Consider the following 25744-nt stretch of genomic DNA (forward strand, 5'->3'; position numbering starts at 1 on the left):
ATGGGCAACTCATCGTTGGTGGCGGCAGCCGGGCGACGCTCGCATAAAAAAACGCCTAGACGCGGTTCTGCGGAAGTTTTGGCGGAGGACTCTAGAAGCAGCTCGAAGCGATGCCGGCGAACCATCCAGAAAGGAACGAATGAGTTTAAATTGAAAAATAGAGACCACCGTTGGGGGCAGTCAGGGAGTCCAGTAAATGAGAGAATTTATTAAAGGTAGTTAAATTCATTCCAATTGAGTCGGAATTATTCTGTAGATAATGTCTGTATAGTTAGTCGTGTAGTTTTGTATTACTGAGAAATAAATTGTTTGTATTTTCATCACTGTTGTCTTATAAATTTTTTTTAACTATTATTATTATCTTAATTAATTATCGCAAAGTGTGTTTTCAATGAAGTGCTCTTCCTTGAAAATAATTGGAATACTTCCCTCCGGCAAACTGCGCTTTTATTTACCTCTACTCTTTGGTAAATAAATTCAACGCTTGCGCTTGAAAACACATTCATTTTTCGTATACTCAATAGAAAAGTGCATCCTTGTTTTATGTGAAATAATAGAAAAGTTTCAATTTTCTCCTTAGCAACACTTTTCCAGTTAGCAACCAACAAGTATCACTGTCTCATCTGCATCATTTGAATTTTTTGTACTTTTCATATTAAATTTGTGCTTCGATTTCACAGGTATTAATTCGCAATTGCCTCTGCAGCTTCGTCAAACATTTTTTAGCGTGTTTACTTGGGTGTTATAAAAAGGTATTTGTTATGGTAATTGTGCACCCATGAATATCATAAATCAAAGATTATTTCTGAAATTCTGTTTTAAACTTTTAAAATCTGAGTACACAAAAAATAGCATGTTCAACGTATAAGAAAAGTGTGTTTTTCATACTGGTGTAAAAACTAATTAACTCGCGTCGTTCGTTAATTAAACCTTTTACACTAACTGGAAAACTACCACCTATTAAACAATCTACTATTATTTTATTGTAGAACATAATTAAAGTTTTGCATTTTTTATGAAGTGGAAATGTGATTTATACTGTTTTAGAAATTCGCGTTAATCTCCGAGATAGCATTTTCGGCAGGATAACTTATGATGGGAGGATCACATTATCAGTAAGACTTTTGTTATTAAAGGAATCCATTTAAATCGTGGTCATTTCGTTTGGCTATAATTAAGCTCTGTATACTAAACAACATTACTTCCTCCACACCCAAGTGAAGAAAATCGAGCTATTAGATATTTCGACACTTCCGTAATTGAAAAAGACACGCAACAGTGTTTCCCGGTGCTATTTACAGCACAATTCTCCACCTTAGTTTGGTGTAATTGGATGAATATTCTGCGCCAACCGCTGCTTATTTAGATTTCAGTGCTTTTATTAAAAGGTGTAAGCAAAGATTGTTTTCAAACCAGCATCGTATTTTATTTTATCTACCTCTTGTTTATTCCACAATAAACTCTTAAAATAATCTACATTTTGCAGTGGTTCTCCATGTTGATATAGCAACCAGGTAGCGTTTCATCGTGAACGTTAAATGTTTTATTGGCGTAATTGCGTGTGTTTATTTTCTCATAATTGGATTTTTATAGACGAGTAGATAGACAGGATCTTACAAGTTTACTTTATAATAATTCTTTACCCTTTAAATCCTACGCACACTCATCTTTTTTATACATTATAAAGCACCGAAAATTTTTACCAGATATGCGCCCTCGCCATCCATTCTACAATTTATTCTAGGATTAAAGTTATTTGTCTATTTCAAGAAGGTAATTCCTACAGATTGGATATTCGCGCGCATATTTTATGAAATGAAAAATGTGTCAAACCTTTTATGAGATGACAGCAATAAAATTATATAGGCAATTTGCCATAATTTTATGCGAGTAGAACAGATATCCATATTTTTATGAGTGCACTTCTCTACAGAAGGTGTCACTTGAGGTGGTTGAATTTATTGAAAGCCAGAGAGAAACTGCTCTTAGGTAGGTAATATCTACATAACAGTGTTGTACTGTAAAATAATATTACTTTGTTGCTACACATATTTTCTTAAAATAAAATTTTAGTAAATCCCTATTGATAATAATTTAACTGTCACGTATAAAAAAATTTCCACAATAATCTAATAATAGACAACGTGTTACTGTAATTATATTTTGGCCTAACGTGTATATAAGTGTCTGACTTGCCTATAAGTGTCTGTGTTATAGCTACTTTATTTCATTTTCTTTTATATATTAACAAATTGGATATGGATATCACATATTCTATGAAAATATGAATCAATAAGTATTGAAAAATTAAGAGTATTTTTATATTTGTAAGTTTTCCTAAAAATATTTCGAAATTTATTCTGAGATCGGAACGTTGGTGTCAACAATAAGAATACGTAAACAGCTTTAATTTGCAATCTGGATGTCTATTTACTTTCGCACGAGATCTATCGTACAACAGCCCTTAAAGCTAAAATCCGCTTGTACTATGTTCATTAAGCCAAAGATATAGCTTTACGATCGGTCATGAAACCAAGACTTCCTCTACTCCCCATTGTTTCGCGTTAATGGGCTTTGATATAATGCGCCTTTGTCCGATTGCCATCGATCCCCCGTATCAGAATAGTCGGAGTCGAAAATCGCGTAATCTATTTTTTTAAAAGTTCTTTGATTCAAATATAGTCGACTAGACCAGATATGATTTATAGTCGACGGTTTCGAGTTCCGATAGCCGGATTACATTTGCGTTGAACAAACGTTCGGATTTGGATTTTTCTTTTTCATTTTCTTTGCTCCACATATAGCGAGCGCGAGTAAACACAGAATGATACATGGCGCTTATTCGCTAATGAATGTTGGCAAAAGGAAACCGAAATCGCTTAATGGTTGAAGTAAGAATGCGCAAGGTGGATTACTTTTGGTTTAATGTAAATGCGGTTCACCGCTCCCCACAATGTTGCACGATTTACAGCGTTCATCTTCTTAACTTGAATCCTCGTATAATCTTATTTGTTATACAAAATATTTCATGGGGTTTCTGTTGGCGAGAGATCAAAGTTTTAAGACTCTAACATCCAGTCTCGGAGACAAATGTTCGATACGAGGGCAAGGTTACGTAACGAATGGAAATTCGCACGTTTTTCGAGTCGATAAAACATGTCCTGGTTCCCCTGACGTGGAATTTTTTTCCTACAACGAATAAAAATGCACCGAAATAGACTACGTTATCTGAAGGTTAAGTGAATAAGGATGTTAATTATTTCGAAGGAAGTAATGCATTATGTTGCATGACTTCTTAGACTATCACGAATTTCATGCTTGAGATAGATGGGGGAATTTAATTCCCCGCTGATTATTACAGGTGTCGGCTTTCCTAACGTTTTCATCGCAGTCTTATGTTGTTTTAACGGTTCACTTAATGCTGAAATTACTGCCAAACCCTTTCTACCCGCTACCAAAAATTTCACTGACTTGTGTTACTGATATTTGAGTAATTTGCAGAAGATTGTTGTTACAAATTTTTGTGTCTGGGGAGAATCATTCCTAAACGCTTGCTTACTGCTTTCACCTAAAACGTGAAGAATATGATTGTTATTTTACACAAAGTGATTTTGTTTTATGACAAATTATTAACTGGAAAATTTGCAACACTGCTATTAACTTTTACAAACTATTTTTATCCTCATACGAACTGATCTAGAAAGCAGTTGCAAATCATTCAGCCATTTGATAGAATATGGTAGTATTGCAACGTGTGCAGCTAAATCATGAAAGCCAGTGGGAATCTTTCAGCAACTTCATATGTTGTAAAATAATTGCTATATTGTAAAAGTAATCGATTTAGTAGTTTTAGAGATTGCCTCTCAAGTAAAATCACCAATAAATAGCTGCACAGAGAAATAAAAAGATTAACATATAGGCAAAAAAATATAGAAACACACAGCCAGCCAGTTACATAGAAATATGGAAAGGAGAAACTTGTAAGTAGTTGTAATCCTATAAGAAAAGGTGAAATTGACATTGGGTAAAATGATTACAGTGCTTTCTTAGGTATCGGCCGAAAGATATACACAATCAAGTTACTATATACTATAGCGAAACAGAAAAAAGCTTATAGAACATAGGCGTAGAAATGAGTGAATTCATTAAAGCTAGAGGTAGTGAATTGTAGAGTGTCTATAGTCAGCTTATTGATTGTCACTCATAGCATCACCAAAAGTTCTTTTTTGACAAAGCACTGTAGTTTCACAATAGCCAACTTAAAATACTTTTGTTTTCGTACTATAATCTACATCAAAAGCGTATAATTTATTGGTAATAATACAGGATTGCTAAAAAGTATGGAAGCAGTTGAATGCCTCGGGAACGGTTAATTGGATCTTCCTCAAATTTGGGCTGTATTTGAACATACTTAAGGTCTATTTTCTGTATTTTTTTTTTAAGTTTAAAGTTCATTTGTTTCCAATATGCAAGACTCATTTGATTTTTTTTAAATAGTACCAGTAGTCAAATCGTCAATTTTTGAATAGAAGATTTTTTTTTCTGAATTCAGAACTGTAAAACATACATACACTTTTTTAACTAAAACGGCAAATATTTAATATATTAATTTATTTATTACGAATAAATTCTAAAATAGAAAATTGTAGTTAGTTTTGAAAATATGTCATCGATTTGTCAGTGTGTACTGAAAAGCAAACTTCTACATCCAGATTTAAAATTATTTCAGTAAAACCCTAAAATAGAAATCTTAATGATGGTAGGCCATGGCGAGAAGCAATACTGAAGTAGTAGCCTTGAATGAAACTCATCCCAATCGACAACAAGTCTTTAGGTAGACAGTTTCAAATACATTACTCTAACAAAACTAACCAAAATTTGGCTAATCATCCCCTCCAACAATCTGATGATGTCCGCTCATTATATTGCATCAGTAACATTAGCATTTTGTAACAAAAAAGTTTAAAAAATTGTGTTGTGATAACCCAAGCATCCCGCCTTAAAAATTGAAAGCCCGCGAAAAATTCAAAAATTTGGCCTTGACTGTGATCTTCTAAGCAAACGGAACCTTACATTGCATTTTTGAAAAATGGCGGGATGCGTTCAGATGCAAATGGTGGAGCCTAAGGTTGGAAAAGTACCGCTAAATAAAACACAAAATATATGGAGGATACAAAATGTTTATTCATCCACTGACAAAAAAAAGAAAAAAAAGCTGCGACCAAGTTGTGTCGGTTGAAGACACTTCTTAATGCTCAGTTACAAAAAAAAACTTGCCTAACTTTGAATGAAATCAAATTAAACGTTCTGAATCAATGCAAATATTTGAATTTCACAAATTTTATAACAATAAAGAAAACTCTGAAGTAAAGTAACTGGATGCAAATACACAAATTATTACAGACGTGTGGGGGCAAATTTAAAATTATGGCAGTCAACAAAAGAACAAAATTTTAATACAAGCTGTATGCAGCTACAGGGGCATCACAGCGCTATAAGAATGTGGCGATCGAACTATGCCAATTTCATTCTAGAGCATAGTAAAAATTATCCATAGGGGACGTTTTAGTACGAGTGGAGTTTGGGGCTCCTGGTCGTGGCTGTTCTCCCCCCCGCGACAGTGATTCTATTCTATCAGCAAGCACTACCGCCCAGCACCCCTCTATCTAACGAAGGTTGGAAGTCACGGCTATAGATAGATAAACTGATAGCGTCACGTCATCCCGACCACTGTCCTGACTTATATACTAAATTTCCGTTTTTTATGCAGGAACAAGGACAAGGAACGGCGCACTCCGCTTCCGCCACGTATTATTGTGTTATTATCTCAATTCCATTTAAAATGTTCACTTTCAATGGCTTTAATATTAAACGACAACCGAACGAGTGTTAAAGTTTCAAAAAGACCAATAAACAACATTTGAATTCGCCATACACTCTCGTTAAATTTCTAAAAAGCAAAGAATTCTTATCTGAGATTAAGATCGGACATCAGACAATCTATATGATGGAAGCATTAATCAACAAGATATTTACATGATAAAAAAATTAGCAAAGATTTATAAACACAAAAAACAATTTGGTGTGAAGTAAAACTGGATGTAGATAAAAAGTTTCGTGAGATTAAGAACTGCAGAGCATGAAAACTTACGTTCAATTTAAATTATGCAGCAAAGAAAATTACTGAAGTTAAAATTGTGAGATAGAAAAAAATTGTATGAGGTGACAAAATTGCAAAGCTAACAAAATCACATGAGGTTAATATTTTATGTCCATTTGAGTTATTCATTATTTTTTAAAATTGAAGTTATTCATCTGCATTGTGGCCATCGTTTTACATTCCCCAAACATAAGGAACCTAGCAGGCAGGGGGTTCAAAATGGCGTCGGACGAGTGCGTCATTAAAAAAAAAATGCGTCAAAAATACATATGTTTCCCAGAAATGTGATCAATCCTGTGGCGCTGTGCAAATAATGGTCTAAATCAAAGGAATGCAATGCACGTCCCCATGACCCACAATGTTGTTAATTTGTTCAACGAGATAATTCAAACATGCGCTCGGTTCGAAAATACTCTTTCAAGATGGCCGTCGCCAGAATAAAGAATTTACCTGATGTTAAATTATGCCATACTTTATCAACGATTTAAACAAAGAATTTACCTGAAGTTAAATTATGTCCCACTTTATGAATGATTCAAACAGCGTTTTCATGATGTTAAATTATACCACACTTTATCAACGATTCAAACAGAGAATTTACATTATGTTAATTGATGCCTTGATCCAAGTGACAGGTTACTTAAAACCGTTAGCTTTGAGTGTTTATATCGTGAACTATCTCCAGCTTATCCCAAACAAAACACATGATAAATAAACAACACAAAATGTATCCAGCGTTGTGAGGAATGTTCGTGCGTCTCGGTGATATAATTTTCAACATTGCGAGAAAAATGTCTCGGTGATGTGATGATGATAATGATGATAATTGTCTAAGGGGAAAGTTTTTTAATTCCCCCGTACCTCAGTGCACGATATTATGAATTCTACCGTACTTTCACGGTCTTTTCCCAGAGTGGGGCAACAGTAGATTGGTTTAACTATCAGCAATCTTGTGTGAGGAGTTAAGGAGTGTTATAATGTAACACTTGAGTATAAGCATCCAGAAACCTTATTCATAATTTGGTAAACAAAGGATGAGTCCTGACTAAGTGAATTTCATGAAATCTCCTATTAAGTGTATCTAAATAATCTCGGTACCGTTAAATTGTGTTAGACTTAGTTAACGATTAAAATCCCAACATGAACTGTAAATTTACAAACAATAAAACAAATTTACAGAACCTGTCAGCGTCGGTCGAAAATTTGCACATTTCCGCTTCGAAAACCGCAAGAATTAGCTGCGCGTGTTGGGGAAACTGTGTCGTCGTCGTCGTTGCGATTAATTTTCGTTAAATAAGGCTCTCCCTTGTTTATTAACTACCAAAAACTAAACTTAACCTAGCTAAACTCACCGCGTGGTTTTACTCACAACAAACACACCAAAAGTGACGTGTCACGACCCTCTAGCAACCTAGCACATCTCGCTACCAAAACTCTTACTACCAACCCTCTAACTAGATACTACCAAAAAAATCCCAAGGAGCTACCAACTACCAGAAAAGAACTAAACGTGTACATGGTTGCCTATGTTGAACGATTTTCTTGATTGAATTTTTTTTCAAATTTAAATTATTCAAATGCGATTTCGCGCCGCTGTTAATTTTTTTCAGCGCGAAATTTTAATTCAGATTTGGTCACGGCAGTATCCTAACTAATTGACGTGTAATAAAATGAGCACCTATGGAAAATATTTCCCCAAGGGTTGCTCTTTTGCATGAATGGTCAATAAATGGAAAATATTTGAAAGAAAATTCGTTATTAACACTTTTAATAAGCCATGTTGTGTATTACAATAATTCACCTCATGTGCGGGATGAGAAGGAACACTTAGTGGGGTAAGTTGTAATATTATTATTATTATTATTAATAATAAAAGATAAAGGGCAGAGGGCAAGCCCTGTTATGCCCACGGAACTGTACAATTATAACAATATGTGAACAATCTACAAACTGTCAAATCTGGATTTAAAAACATTAACATTAGGACTCTGGACGACTTCCTCCGGCAACTTGTTCCAAGTGTCAAACACTCTGTTTGTTACGAAATGCTGTCTTACAGTTGTACGAAAATTCTCTTTTTTCAGTTTGAAGCAATGACCTCTAGTTCTGGAATATGGGCATAAGGTAAGTAAATCCTGCATCAATGGATCCTCGAGTCTCAACGATTTGAAGATGAAAATTACATCCCCTCGAATTCTTCTGTCCTTCAATGTGGGTAGCGACATTATAATAAGACGCTCAGAATAAGATGGTCGGAAAGAGTCATTACCATAGGGAAGACGAGTCATTCTTTGTTGTACTGACTCCAAACGATTTTGATCTCCAATGAGCACAGGCCACCAAACATTATTTGCGAAATATGCCTAAAAATTACAACTATTGAAAAAAGTTATTTATTAAAAAAATAAAGACGCGTTACGTTATATTACAATCGTAACAAAAACAACAAAAATTAATCTACTGAAATATATTTCATAAGGAAACATTTCTATTTGACCATAATCGGAGTCACAGTTATGATATGACATTATGTAAGGCACGGTTCCTTCAGTCCAGCCTTCATGTGACTACATCTTACAAGAACTGCATTTTATCCACTGTTCTCCTGATTTGCTTTTTGTAAAAGGCTCTGTGCAGACTAAACAAAAATATTCTTCATCAGAATCCGAATCTTCCTGTAAAACCCTTATTTTTACTTTGTCTACTGTTTTTTAAAAGGTGTCTTTCCTTTCTTCGATTTTTTTTGGTTCTTCTAACCCGGTTTTTTCTGGGGTATGAGTCAAAATCGCACTTTTTTGTTTCTATCGTCCCTTTGTCGACACTTTTCTTTCAGCAGTTTTGGGAAGATGTTTTACAATGTGTGGTAAAAATTCTTGCGCTGTATCAGACGATGTGGATGGTTGATCGATATGTTTGATGTTATTCTTGTAGATTTTTGGTTGAATAGCTGCTATATCTATAGTAGATTATTCACAATGTAGTGGTTGACCTGTAACAGTAGCAAGTAAGAAATCTGCAGTGGTGAATATACTTCGGTTGTAAGGTTCAATTTCAGACAATTGAAATCCTTTATGTTTGTCGGAGTAGCTGCCAGTGGTAGTGCCCCTTTGATCACCGACGGAATGTCGTAAATAGCAGGGGCAGCTGGTGGCGGCGGGGGGGGGACACAAGGGCACGTGTCCCTACAAAATTCCAACGTCTACAAACACACTGGACATGGTAAAATAATAATTTTCAATATTTAAAAAATTTGTGTGATAATTATCAAAACTAATTTTTTATCTCGCTCCACTTGTATAAAAAGTATCAAAACTTACATCCACTTACATCTGAAGATGTGTGTGTCTTGGATATATGATATGTTATTGCTGATGAAAGCCGGGCACAGAGAGCCAATCATGGCTGATTTAGATGTTTTGTTTACACCGTTGCCATGGAAACCACACGTCGTAGCCGCCTGATATGCGCCTGATACAACTGGACTGTGGTCCCGTTCCGACCGTCCTCGGGAGAATTGAGTTACCATCGGGAGTTTTAATTTTCATTCTGCGCGAACACGTATGATAAATATTCTTGGATAATCTTCTCGCTAATACAGACATTCGGAAACAACTACACACCGCCTATATTAATAATATTCGGGCCCATAACGCAAGGATCAACAAAAATCGCTATATATTAGGCAGATTGATAATATGCATAAAATTTTGTAGACTGTTTGAACTTGCTTTACGTGGATATGACGAAAGTAGAGAATCACAAAATCCAGGTATATTTCGAGGTCTGATTGATTTTACGGCTGAATTGGACTCTGCTTTATCAAATCATTTGAAAGAAGCCACAGTTTTTAAAGGAACACCTAAAACTGTTCAAAATGAACTTTTAATTGCCGTTGTATTTATTTCCGTCACACAATTTAGTCTATTAATTGGTACTAACAACCTGTTTTATATCTTCACATTTAACTCATCAATCCAATTGTGTCCCCCCCATTTCAAAAGGTAACGGGCCGCCACTGGTAAATAGTCGTTGACTTTCCGGGGTTATTTCTTAGCCAGGCATCTTTAGACGCGGAAGTGTACTTTTTAAATGAACCATAGACATTCTGAGATGCGACTGATGATTATCTAATAATAGTAGCACAGGATGATCTTCTGAGGGATGAACGTGTGCTACAAAGTGTTCCATAAAATCGTAAAATGTATATCAGTAATATAATTTGGAACTTATATTGTATTTAACAGCAAAATCAAAAGTCAACTTCCGAACATTTTTTACTGTCAGGCCAAAATAAATTCTGGACGCACATTTCAGATATTCTACAAGTTTTTGGGATTGCTCCTCGTTAAAAATGGGTAACTCCTAAATTGCATTTTGCGATCTTCTACTGATGGTTAAGCGACTCGAGTTTTTTTAACGTATCGATGGAGAGTAACATGACAAATAGGTGTTTAGAGATTTAGCAACTGATCTGACCGTCTCATTATTTTTCACTACTATGTTTATTGCTATATCTAGGTCTTCTGGGGGAGTTTTACCTCTATCTGTCTTCCTTTTGTAATTTCTCATTCTATAAAAAACAAAGGAACACACATTTAGATAAGTTAGACTGTTATTTTATGAACGCTGGGGTGAGTTGTAACATGTTACAATTCACCCCGCAAGATTTGTTACAACACGCCACGGCGTGTACTTTACACGATTTTTCCATACTTCAATAACAATGCATGCAATCATGAAGAAATAATACATCGCACATATCGGCCAACATCATGGTTATTAGACCGACAACTAGACATGTTTGGGAAATTAATACGTTTGCAGAAACTTGAAAAGAACCAGGAGTGTGCAAAATTTACTTACACGGTTGAAAACCACGTTGTTGAAAAATTCTTCAATTTCTCGCAGCAAATTCAGTGGATGCATACGGCAGGCTAACCTTGACTAAAAGCGTCATCAACGAGGGATGAAAGGGCGCTGTAAATTTAAAACTTCCCGCAAAAAATGGAAAGTTGCAATTTGCCCCGTTTTACAACCCACCCCGCGTTCCCCTACAAATAATCACTCTAACTTTTTATTGTTCAAATTAAGAATGAGTCACTCCATTATCCTAAAATGTGGGATATTCACGTATTTATTTGATAATGATAAAATAAGAATTATATTAATAATGTGGCTTAATTAATAATTTTAATTTCTCTTTTGAGGCGGCAAATTCATTCAAATCAAACAAATTTCTACGTGACATTCTTCGGATGTGTAAACATAAACGCTTGAAGTTCACTGTGTGTGATTATTGAGAGAGGTTATTTTTTCCCGTTGGTTATCTAGTTATTTATACCGTTGGTTTTTACTTTAAACAGGTTATCAGTATCACAAAACAAACATCCCAAATCTAATTTTATAATTTTTCAAAGAAAATAAATTTGTTGGACTTGTACTTCAGGCGTTAGAGTAGTTCTGTCGAAATAAACTTGAGAAATATTTATGTTAGTGTAGCCATTGTTAGCTTTGTTATATATTACAGCCTACATACATTATTGTCTGTAACAATTTAGCATTATATTTCTTGCATTATCGTAACTGGCTGAAATTTTATTCAGCGAATGATCTTTATTTAAAGTAATAATAATGAATCTATACTACTTATTTACCTCTTACCTCATTTTGAATGCTATAATAGTTATAACGGTTGTCAGTCTCAGAATAAATTCATTTTAATATTTCAATGTAATAAGTAATTTTTATGTAAGTCACGCGGTGAAACCCCCAATGCACAATAAAGCAAGCACTTAACACGACTTTAGAAGAAATTATAAAGAAACGTTAGATTAGTATGTAGCTGACGCTACAGTGCACTTTTCCTTAAACGAAGAAAAATTGCAGTTACAGCGAGTGATTGCTTCTTACTAAAGGAAACTTATATGGATACATGCCTCAAAGTTTGAAGCTTTATAAATCATATATAAGTATATCGTAATTTATATTTTTTATAATTTTAAATAATAAATTTTGGATTTATCTAGATTAAGTAATCTACCTTTTTAAAATTTTCAGTTTAATTAAAATTTCATTTTGGTATTATCGTGTATCAGAACCCATTATTTGAAATAAAAGATGATTAAAACATTTCTAATTGAAATAATATTGAATAAATATCGTGCGTCTTTTAACTTCCAGAGGTATATTTTCACATAACTGGTATAAAAAGACCTTGTTTCTTCCAGTTGCCAATAATAATTTTTTTTACATCACAGCTAGAGTGTCTATAATTTGTGTAGGTAAATCAAAATGTAATCAGTCAACAGCTGTCGAGTAAAATTTCGCATTTTTTAGGAACCGATATCAAGTAGTAATAATAAAATCATTACCACATAACCAAGAACACGTAAATTACGGAGTTAAAGTACTTTAATGATCCACTTCACGCTCCGGCAGCGAGTAAATGGTTTAAATATTACGCTCAGTCGTGCAACAAACAAGTTTTGTTGAACGTGCCGTACAAATTTTCCGTGAAAAGATTTTAAACTATATAATATGGAAAAATAAACGAACTACATTAAAATCTCATCGTATATTTTTCCATATTATATAGTTTAAAATCTCGAAAAATTTAAAACAACATTTTTAATATTTAAATATTTTTAGGATATAAAACTTTATTTATTATTGGTTGATTTGTCAGTAACCACAGGATGCATATACAAAGGTCGATGAAGAAAATATGACTGCAAACATTTTTAATAAAGAAATTGATAAAAAAATCAGATTAACATACAAGCTTACTATTGTTCAAAAAATCGAAAAATATTGTTACGAAATAAACCCATACGCCGCCTATGGGTTTCCTCGAGGGCTTTCTAGCATGTAACTCATCGTCGGTGACGGCGGCCGGGTGGCGTTCGCTAAAGAAAAGCCTGGAAGCGGAAGTAGCAACAAGCAATCCAGAAAGACCTCGACTGCGGAATTTCTAGAAGGGAAGTAAGGCTGTAAATAGAGGCCATCTTCGGGAAGGATTATTATTCAGCTAGTTCAGAACTAGCAAAGTAAACCTTTAATCTGTCTTTATTTTTCAGCTGTGACATTTAGATTTTTGAAAAAAAAAATTAAAATTGTTGAAGAAAAATTTTACAAAACTAAGTCATCCCATAGAAAAATTTAATTTTATGACTTTTATAATAATTTATTTTAGAAATTGAAGTTTTGTAACTCACTATTGAGGGAAGCTGTATTTATAACTTTAGACCAATTTTTTCTATTAGAACTATTTTTTAAACTTATTTTCTAGACTGCTTCAATATCCATATTAACAAAATTTGTGGTAATCTTGCCCATACAGGAATTTTAAATCTGCATACAAATTATAACAGAGAAGGATAAAGGATTTCTCGAAAAAATTTAAAACTATTTAGAAAATCATTTAATCTTAGTACAAGATGAATGGTGATGTAAAACTAATTGCACCGATAAATGTCTATTTTGGAAGCAGAAATATAACATATAACAAACATATGATCAATGTAAAATCACACCTACTTGAAAAAAGAGCCGGGGTATGTATTTCTCTAGAAACTCTAACGTATTCGGGGCACAACATCGGTTTGACCTAAACTAACGTCAATTTGAGCACAAGTAGACTGAGTAAACGCGGTCGGATTAATGCTGGAAGTGCATATACTTTGCATAACAAAAGCGACATACAATCAATTACTGGAAGTGCAAATACGTCTTTTGGAAGAAGAGCTTATTGAACAACTCTCTTTCAAAGTAATGCAGTTCACACAGTTAATGACAGGAGAAACAAATCAATCATTTCTTACTCATTAAGTCGCTATAAAATGTCATAAATTAAATAAGATTAAACATTAATGCATTAACAAACTCTTCCAGAAGTCCTTACACGTGATAGATATCGGATTTCTCAAATCTTTTTCATTTTCCAATGAAGTAGTGCACCACATGCACTAATGTCTAAAGTTCTCGTCATATCCAATTTTCACATTCGTAGTGCTGTAATAATGCTTTTATAACTCACTAATAGGCTAAATAACTATTACCGTTTTGTACTTTACACTTACAGTATACATAAAAGATATACAGATATACGGTTCTAAGTTAAATTATTATCTGAAAAGGTCAAAGAGCGACAATTAATTTATAACGTACTATACTGAAAGATTGAACACTCTAAAAACCTGACTTAAATAATTTAGTGAAAATAAAACAGCGGGGGTTCTTTGCTTCGCTGTTGATTATTTATTCAGGTAGGTCGACAAGATCCTTTTCCTTTTACAAAGCGTTTCAATTAACCAAAAATTGGAACAAACTCTTATTGTCAGCCGAGATAATGCGGCGTATTTTTTCTCCCTAGGCTCTTATAAGCTTAGATTTTTGGTTATAAATAAATAAAGAACGTCAGCAAATGAACGAAGTAAATGGCTCGTACAAATTCCATCTAAATTTTTAACAAGACCAAGCAGGGACAATTTTATAGGCTCGTAAATAATGTGGAAGTGGAACAAGGTGGAGGAACAAAAGGAATTCTTTTTAGTTTAAGCCTAAGCCTCACTTACTGTGAACAACAATAATTCAGAAAAAATTACGCGTTAGGGTGGCTTCTGATAACGCGCCAACTTTGTCGAATGTCAAATGAGCAACGCAGATGCGAATTATTTCCGTACGTTTTGGCGTGGTAATTCATTTTCTGGTGTCGGTCCTGAAATATTATTTGACAAATATTTACAAAATTTACGCAATTTCTTCGCTGGAATTGTCATGATGTATGTGAGTGCTAAGATGGATTGCTTTTAAGAGGTTATGGATTGGAGTTTTAGTAATTCTGTTAAAGGCATGAGTGTACGAGTGTGAAGGCAAATAATATTTAACGCTGCAGTTTGCGACTTCAACTGTCACTCGTATAGTGTAGTTATATATATGGATCTCGACACAGTAATGATTTACGTGAAAATATGTGTGTAGATACGTTTGTGCGCTTAAGGACGACATTGTTGATTGATAAATTTGATTCATATTAATTAATTATGTGTAAGCTGAATTTTTAGTGTAGGTCTTAAGACATATCTCAGATGCCAAGGGTACATTTTGAGGGCAGTTAGTCAGAGTCCGTCAGAGTGAGTGAAAAGTAGCCCGTGGACGTGAAGGCCCAGCTGTGTTGTGATGGTTTGACAGGGCCGGACTCGGGTTGAGTGATAAGAGCAAAAGAGTTGGGTGTTAAGGTGGCAGGTTAGGGTGAACTTGGCCATGAGAGCTTCTGGCAGATACCATGGTATGTACCTGGGCACTGAGGGTATACTCAGGTGGGACGCCTAGCTGTTGATCGACCGGTGGTGGCGGGTTTAAAATGGAAAATCTAGAAAAACATATTATAATAAATGTAAATAATAATATTTTTCAAGAGAGTAACTAGTTAGTCAATAAAATAGCTAGTTAATAGAATAATAGAATACACCGACATAGTTAGCTTTAATTTGTAAATGTGTAGTTTAAGTCCAAACATGTATCATCTAAGTTATAAGTGTTGTAAGAAATGATAGAAACTAAATACTTATTAATGTATATGAAAAAGTAATTTTTCTTGCATATTTTAGCAATTTTTTGCATATAATGCCAAATTTATCTGCATATATGCGCATATTTACATGTTTTTTCTGCATATAATTCCGAGCTTTGCTAATAGAAATACGTCTATAGGTTCCAACAGCAGTGGATAAAATTATATTGAATAAGACAGAGAGTTTGCTGAAGACAGCACAATCTCTGATTAATTACAAATGCCGATATTAAGTTCGAATCTGCAGTCATTGTAGATTTTACTCTTCTCTAATACAATTACAGTTTCCTTTAGGTGTAGATTTCCTAAATACTTTCAAATAACGATCTTTTTAGAGCTTTTTGTAAAAGCTATGAGTTTAAACTACCAAAATATTTTTACGAATCATTTGATAGTCTGTTTCATGACGCAGCGGGTAATTGAATGCCGGTTACTTTAGCAGCGGTGCCTTTTTCTCTCGTGATATCCCAGATTCTTTTGTCTTTCACTTAACAAGTAAAAAGGAGAACAATAGAGACAGTAGTGTTTTAAACGAAACGGCATAATACAACCGGCATACAAAATGTCGTTCTGCGACGCTTTATCCCAAGATAAATGGCGGTTAGTTAAAGTAATTAAATATTTTCCTTTTAATTGTAAATTCTTCGCACGGTTTTTCGGAAATATATAAAAAGTAATACATCATCCGATGCAATATTAGAAAGGAGACAGAACACCAGAGATCATTATTCTTGCGACCTTTCGACAAAGGAATACGTATCAGATGCGTCAAATAGGGTTAGATGAAAACGTGTCTGGCAGTCGACATGTTCATCCCTAGTGAATAATGGATAGGATTCGACATCGACTCTGACAAGTGGACAACATGTTGATGAGGTTCGAAATTTATTGTCGTTTGTATAATTTCTGGTTAGCGTCAATTTTTTAAGCTTTATTTATTACGACAGTTTTTCTCCAGAGGGAAGTAACTTTCCAGGGACTGAAACAAGAGTAGGGTGAAATATGTAAGTCGTACTGTTTATTGGAATTAAATGACCTGAAAGTCGTGACTCAAGGAGATCTCCGTCGACTATTTATTAGCTAATAAAATGCGAACAGATTGCCTTTAATTTGATAATCGAAATTAAAAATGAATTAACATTAAATTATGCAGTTATTAAACTAATGATTTATGATATCAATTTTTTTACTGATGCTATGAAAATGAACCAGAATAAAAACCTGAGATTACAAAGTTTTAAAATTAAGCGGCGATTCGCTGTTTTTTGTACGACTGCACTTTTAATTACTAAAAATGGAATATATTTTATTATGTCTTAGTAGAAGTTTGAATGAGAAATTGCGAAAAAAGTCAAAATATGATCTGTTATTAATGTAGTCCATAACAGAAGTATTTGTAAAAAAAATAAATTAAAGACTGACATTTTTAAGAATGAGACATGGTATTGTTTTTAGATTTTTATTTCCAGCCAAACACTGGAATGAATAATAATAATAAATTAATAAATTTAAATTAGGCCACTATATTTCAATTTAAATTAAAACATTGAAATGGAAGTTGCGTTTAGAAGCATTATTTATATCAAGTTTTGGCGACAGGGCAGTTTGAATTTTGTTTGAAGAATTTGAAGTCCTCCAGGCGATTTCCATTATTCATGTCAAGTATTGCGTAAGGTCGTGTATAGGACTTTATTATGTTGTTTTTGTCCACTTTGACATGATTTATGACGTTGTGTAGAAAAAATTACTTTTTATTCTTACTCGTTGAAAAAATAAAATAGGAGTAAAGTTTTCTTCACAGTGTAATATGTATAGCATGACATGCTGTATTATACAGATATTTGTAGTTTAATAATGTCTCCATATTTGTTTTGTTAGAATTATTTATACAAGTTGTACTAAAAAATGGTCTTATGTTATTAGATACAAAACTTCCTTTGCCCCTGAAGTACAATTAAATAAATCTAGTCGTGTCTGAAGTGGCGTTTATTCAGAAAATACAACAGGCGATAGAAGACAGCAGGCAGATAGACAGAAAGACAGACCGAAACAGAAGACCAATTTTTTTAATACTTTAGGGGTTATGAAACGTCGAGAAAACATAAAAGTAGCCATTTGACCTATGAGTCCCATCACAATATTTCCTTAGTTTACGCTCGGGAAGTAAAAACTACTGATAAAGGAAATCTAACAATTTTTTAAGTAGTTTTCGTTAAATTCTGTAAATATACAATGCAGTTTGCCTTTCTTAACAAAAGTGAAAATCTTACCAGGTCGGTCATTCATTGTAAATAAAATTATAATTTCTAACAAAATTGAAAACTGAAAGTTATTGCAAAAATGTAAATAAAAACAAATATTCTTTACAAATTTTAAGCAAGAGGAATGCAAAATATGTCAACGATCGCAAACAAGGCAAACCGCAGAGATGAGTGGGCTAAATTCAATTAACGATCATGGCGGAAGGAAAGCAAGTAAGTGAGGCATTGTGCTGCTGAACGCAGATGCACGTTTTGATATAAACACTGGTTGCTATTCTTCGTGTTATTAATTTTAAATAATTGAACACCGCCATGGTTAAGCGTGTGAATGTATAGATGTGCATAGATATAACTACGTACACGTCGAGTTATGTATTGCTAAAGCAGTTAATAATACATGCCGATTAACAACCCGGCACGCGTTATAATGCTACTTAATATACATGCGTGTGATATATTATTTATTATCTAATTATCTAATGTCAACCGTCAATCAAAATGCCACTGTTTGCATTTGTTTCAATTTTAAACAATTTCAAGTCATCAGCACATGACAAAGATTCTGAAAAGTGACACCAGATGATACAGAATAAGGAGACGATAAGTAAGAACCAATTCTTACTTGTTGTAATCTGCCAACTAAAATGAAACCAACCAATTAATTGTGCCAGGACCAAATCCCATGTTATTTAATTTATATATTAAGATCCTATGATTCACTTTGTCAAATGCCGTTGCAAAGTCCGTATATACCGCGTCTACTTGTAATTTTTGAGCAAAGGCTCCGTTAAGATAGCAGGAATATTCTAGTAAATTCGTTAAAGTAGATCTGCTTTTAATAAATCCATGTCGTTTGTTTGAAATGATGTTTGGCAAATAATTAATCGGGCGTAGGTAAAAACTCAACAATTTATTTCTTTACCTGGTATTTACACAGTTAACTGCGATTACAACTTACATGCACTCCACTCTTGTCTGAATTATGAATGCCTGGTTCCCGACGGTGGCCTCTATTTAAATCCCCGCGTGCCTCTCGATGGATCCAGAACGCCGCATCGGAGTTTTCTGGACGCCGCAGTCGAGACTTCATCTCGGCTCGTCGCGACTTCCGCTTGCATTCGCGTGGCCGATGAGTCAGACTACATACGAGAAGCAACGCGTAGATGCTAGAAGACGCATAGGCGTCGTACCGGGGCGGCGTATGGGCTTATTTCGTAACACTGTCATAAAAAGAGGGTTATTGTCATCATCCACAAAAACTGACGAAAAGAAACTGGCAAATAATTTACAGATTTCAGGACCGTCTTGAGCAATATCTTCTGGGAACGTCAAAATTGTCAGGCATATCAACTGATGATCAATAAACTCAAATGCGACGTTTTTGGTATCTCTATATAGCAGTTAAAAGTTTTGTCCATCGATTCTAGTTCTGTCTCGGATCATTCTGCCTTCACTCTATCTCAGTCTTTTAATAAATCTCAAATTTCTGTCTATTATCAAAATACTCGTGGAATCAACTCAAAGTTATTCGATCTTCATAATTCTATTCTCTGTTGTAATTACGATTTTATATGTCTGTCAGAAACATGGATTAATAGTTCAGTTACGGATTCTGAATTCTGTCCCCAGAATTTCCATATTGTCAGATCAGATCGTGATTTTCATAAAATGAATGTTAGTAAAGGGGGAGGGGTATTACTAGCCGCGCAGCATCGATTCACTGTTTTTAAAATTGATTTGTCATGTAGAGGATTTGATTCGTTACAGTGTACAAATGTAGTCTGTGCTAAATGTTCATTAGGCCATTTCACTATTTATATATTTGTTGTTTATATTCAACCTATTGCAACTGTTGATGAATATGAATTGCTATTTAATTTACTAGGTAATTTTACCAACTTATATAATCAACAGGTTATTATCATCGGTGATTTTAATATTTCAAATTACCAACCTACCTTGTCATCTTCTTCTCTAAGTAGCAGAAAATTATCTTACCTTTTCAACTTCCTTGATTTCTGTGACTGTCAACAGTTTAACAATGTGGGAAATGCTAATGATCGTTTCCTAGATCTGGTTATCTCCAATCGTCACTGCTCTGTCCTGAGATCGATAGATATCTTACTGGATGAGGACATTCACCATCCATCTCTTCTCATCACTGTGGTTTCTCGGGAATCTCAACCAAAAGTGATCAATAGGAACAGTTCGGAAGATAAACTTTGTAATTTTAGGAGGGCTGATTATCCTGGCTTATACAGTTATATATCTCGTATTGATTGGTCATGTATTCTTGATATTACAGATGTTAATCTGGCTTGTACGATTTTGTATAGTCAGTTGAAGCTTGGTTTTGACTTGTACGTTCCTAAAACGCGTCTCGTCTGTAAGTCTGTTTTTCCCCCATGGTTTACACCTTCTATTATTTGCAAACTTAAGTGTAAATGGCGCCTACTTCGAAAATTAAGGTCCTCTAATTACATTAATACCTCTGAGATGATCAATGACTCCAGAAGACTACGATCTGAATTAAAATGTGACATTAAGCGGGCACAGCGCCACTATTTGCTTGATATGGAATCTAATATTAAATCCGATCCAAAAAAATGTTGGGCATATGTTAACAGTTTGAGGAAGTGTACTGGTATCCCTGCGCAAATGACTTATTCAGGTGAATTGCTTAATAGTCCAGAACAGATTGTCAATGCGTTTAGTGCGTATTTTACCAACAATTGCAGTGATTGTGCTGTCACGAACATTGATGATTATTTTGATACTACACCTAATGTGTCTATTAGCCTGTCAAATATATCTGAGTCTGAAGTGCTAGGTGCTCTAAAGAAGTTGAAATCCAATCTTACTGCTGGTCATGATGGGATTCCTGCGTTCTTGTTATCAGCCTGTGCTTCAGTTTTGTGTTATCCTTTGACCATAATATTTAATCTAATTTTAAAAACAAAAACTTTCCCTGACATCTGGAAATTATCTACTATAACACCTGTTTTCAAGAGCGGCGCTAGAAATGATGTGGTTAATTATAGACCAATATCTTTAATATGTAATTTCAGTAAGATCTTTGAGATGGTATTACATAAATTTTTATTATTTAATGTTAGCAGTAGTATTACTGATTCCCAGCATGGTTTTATCAGTGGTCGATCTACTACTTCGAACTTATGTTCATTTACTCAGCTTTGATGCCAAGTTTCAGGTTGATGCGGTATATACCGACTTTACTAAAGCATTCGACAAACTAAACCACCACATCTTACTTGCTAAATTGCGTAATTTAGGCTTCTCCGATTCCTTGTTGTCTTTAATATCGTCTTATCTATTTAATCGATCCCAATGTGTTAAATATTATGGTCATGTTTCTAATAAGATTTTAGTTCCATCGGGTGTACCGCAAGGTACAGTTCTTGAATCTCTCTTTTTCACTATTTATATCAACGACATTGTGAAAAAAATTAATTCTAGCACACTTATATAAGCAGATGACTTAAAAATTTTCAGAAGGATTTCTTCTTTGGATGACTGTCGTTTGTTACAGAATGATCTGGACCGTTTTTGTAAGTGGAGTAATACTAATTTACTTTCTGTGAATTTAAGGAAATGTTTTGTAATGTCATTTACCAATAAGAATTTAGAAATACTGTACAGCTATACCATTGATGACACTATTTTATCCAGGGTTAATTCATTCCTGGACTTGGGAGTCAGCTTTGATTCAAGATTAACCTTTGTTAATCATATTAACAACATTTGTGCACGTGCATATAAATCTCTCGGTTTTATTTTGAGATGTGGCGGTAGCTTCCATGATGTTACTTGCTTGCGCATTCTATATTTTTGTTATGTGCGCTCCGTGCTTGAGTATGCGAGCGTGGTTTGGGCTCCGTTCTCTCAAATACATATTAACTCTTTGGAAAAGATTCAGCGGCGATTCCTGAAATTCTTGGTTTTTAAAATTGATGGCGTGTATCCCGCAAGGGGCTCTTCCTATTCCACACTGTTGGCACGTTTTGGTTTTGACGACTTACAGACAAGACGCATTAGGGCTTCTTTGAATTTTCTCCATAAACTAATACACTTTCAAATTGATTGTCCTCATCTCCTTAGTAAATTGTCATTTTCTGTTCCGAGACCTTTGTCCCGGTACCATTACTCATTTTACTTACCAACTCCTCGTATTGACATTGAAAAGCACTCTCCAATATTTGAAATGTGTACCCTGTACAATCAACATCAAAATACTTTCGATTTTTCATGTGATACACTGATAACTACTTTTTCTGGCGTTTCTTCCAACGGTCTAATTGTCCTATTGTCATAATTTAACCTTTCTGGGTCAGGCAGTAATTTATAGCTGCGTGATGAATTTGACAGTAGTTTTTATACATCTATACCTTCTGTATGTATCTGTTGGTCTGTAATTGGGACTAGTGCCTGTTGACCAACTTACTCTAATAATATTAATAATAATAATAATAATAATAATATCTTGTTTAAAAGTCATTTTACTCGGAATCTCACCGACTTTTCTTTTATCATTTATGTATTTCTAGAAATATTTCGGATTATCTGATAAACTATTATTAACATTATTAATATAAGAAATATAAAGTATATTACTAACATCTTTGCACTGAGATCTTAAATAGCTAAAATATAGGGAGTCCTTAAAATTACCGGACTTTTTAAAACAACAATGATACACTTTTTTCTTTTTACACAATTCCATTAATTCTTTATTAAACCATTGAGGGTATGACGAACAATTATGGTTAACAGGAACGCAATATATCAATCAATCGACGCAAGATAAATTATTCAACATACATGTAATAATTAATTACCATCATGAAAATCAAATACTTGACACTCTGATTTAACAGTTTCTGATATAGGAAAACAAGTAACGAACCATGAATATGGAATGTGATGAAAACTGTCGCCAAAAATCTGATCAACGGTAGTTGTAACTTGCAAATTAAATATACGAGGGCAACCTAGAAATATTACCTACCTAGCTATGAAAAAAACCATTGACACCATTGTCGTTAATAAGTCAAGTAGTGCCATTTATTCTAACCCTGCCCCGAAAATTTGAGTTAATTTGGATTATTCGTTTCGGTATTATAAATTGTTACACAAAGAAAAATGAGCAACTTATAATCAAAGGATCGCAGCGTTATAAAGTTTCTTACAAAAGAAGGCCAGCAGCCAAAGACAATTCGTGAGAAGATAGTGGCAGTTTATGAAAATGATTCACCGTCTTATTACCTAAGAAAATTTTAGTCTAAACAATTTCGGTAGAGACGTGAATCCATCGAAAACGATCCCAGAAATGGAAGACCAAAAACAGCAACAGATGCAGAAATGACTCAAAAAGTCGAAGCTATGGTTCTCGAGGATCGGTGTCTTAAGGTTTACACAATTAGCAGGACATTAGGAATATACAAATCTAGCTAGTGTAATAACCATATTGCATGAAAATTTGAACATGAGTAAAGTCTCTGCACGATGGATTCCACAATTGCTGATATCCGTACATAAACTGCGCAGAATGGAAATTTCACGAAATCATTCGGAAACATTTGAAGAGAACTGCGACTTATTGTGTCAAATTGTGACCGATAACGAGAATTGGGTGCACCACTGGGACCCTAAAACAAAATCTGAATGAAAGCAATGGGTTCACAAAAGATCTCCATCCCCAAAAAAGGCACGGACGGAATTATCTGCCGGAAAATTGAAAAATTAGAGGCATGCTTCTCATTGAGTACATACTGTTACGAAATAAACCCACACGCCGCCCCGGTACGACGCCTATGGGTCTTCTAGCATATACGGGTTTCTTCTCGTATGTAGTATGACTCACCAGCCGTGCGGATGCAAGCGAATGTCGCGACGGGCTTAGAAAAAGTCCCGAAGCGGAGCTCGAAAAGCCTGGAAGCGGAAGTCGCGAATACCTAATTCAAGAAAGAGCTCGATCGCCGAAATATGGATTTAAATATAGGCCACCTTCGGGAATGATTAATTCAGTCACGAAGTCGAGTGAGCAAAGTTATTTTGTACGTAATAGTTAGTCGAGTTATTAAGAAATAAATTGTTGAGTTTTAGCTACGCCGAATTTTAATCACCCGTATATCGTAACAATACCTAAAGGCACAACAATAAAAGTAGACAACTATGCCATCACTCTCAAAAATTTGCGTAAGGTATTTAATAAGAAAGAGAAGTGTTTCTGCGGCATGACAATGCGACGGTTATAAGGCGGCTAAAATTCAGCACGTTGTGCAAGAATTCAGGTTCGTTGGGGTGGATGATTCCCCCTATAGTTCTCATCTGGGATTTATTCAGCAAAATTTTGGGGTGACGTCATCAATTTTTAAGGGGGGATCAGGAAATATATTTTAACTAAAAATTTACCATGCCTATCATAACTGTAAAACATCTCCAAGATTTCAAAACATTCGGTTTTGTAGTTCCTGATTAAATAAATAAAATATATTCATGCATTCATCAATTTTTTTGAGTCACCCTGTATATGCAAATCCAAAAAATATGAATGGAATTACAAATTACAAGTACAGACTCATCATATTTTCTACATTTTAGATAGGATTTATTCGGCAAACTTATGAGGTGACGTTATCAATTTTTTGGAGGGGACAAGTAAATATATTTTGAATAAAAACTTATCATGCTTATTATAATTTTAAACCATCTACAAATTCCAAATTAAATGTCAAAAGGTTGTTTGCCAATTTTGATTTTTTTTTTTAAATCTGGACGTTTCGGGTAAAATCTCAATTCGGAGTCATAAACTACATGTGTAAGATTTTGTTATTTGATACAATTTAAAACCCATTTACTATGTACAATTTTGAAGTGACGTCATCACATTAGTATGGACATGATTAGACAAATTTTGGTTAGCGTTTTACCATCTACATGATATATTTAATTTAATATAAATACAAAATTTAACAACAATCGGCCCAATACTTTCAGAGATTATCTGTCTAATAAAAATCCGGGACGGCAGACAGACGGACAGACAGATGGACAGACAGACGGACAGACAGACAGATGGACACACAGACAGACGGAGAGACGGAGAGACGGACAGACAGACGAAAACGGGAGACCTATTTCTTCGTCCTCTAGGGGTCATGATAAGTTGAGAAAATGCAAAAGTAGAGAGTCGGCCGACGACCCGATTACAATACTTCCTTTGCTTACGCTCGGGAAGTAAAAAGAGTAATTAATAATTTGATACTGATCATGGGAAAAACTCATTGATACGAATTTTACCTTGTTATCAAGATAAATGTGGAAGATTGAAATCTCCACCAATTAAATAATCAAAATCAGGAAACAACTGAAAAATCTTTTCTAAATGAGAGCAATGATTTTGATAGGTAGTAATATCTGATGATGGAGGAATATTAGACTCCACCAACAATTAGATTATAATTATTGAAATTTATCTTTACAAAAACACTTTCTACATTTTCGCTATGATAAACTCTGGCAGATTTAAAATTTTTATTAATTGATTAATTGCAATTAATACTACACCTCCAAGAAGCTTCTCACTAGAATTAATATTTCGATCAGAACGAAAAACTATATAATTACCCAGCTGTAACTCTTCATTAGATATATCACCACATAACCATGTTTCACTTATAATAATAACGTCATATACCGATTAATTAACATTTGCTGAAATTTTTTTAAGCT

This window comes from Zophobas morio, unplaced genomic scaffold (genome assembly GCF_036711695.1).
Source record: "Zophobas morio isolate AGI-343-1 ecotype UQ-CSIRO unplaced genomic scaffold, CSIRO_AGI_Zmor_V1 ptg000108l, whole genome shotgun sequence".
NCBI classification, from domain to species: domain Eukaryota; kingdom Metazoa; phylum Arthropoda; class Insecta; order Coleoptera; family Tenebrionidae; genus Zophobas; species Zophobas morio.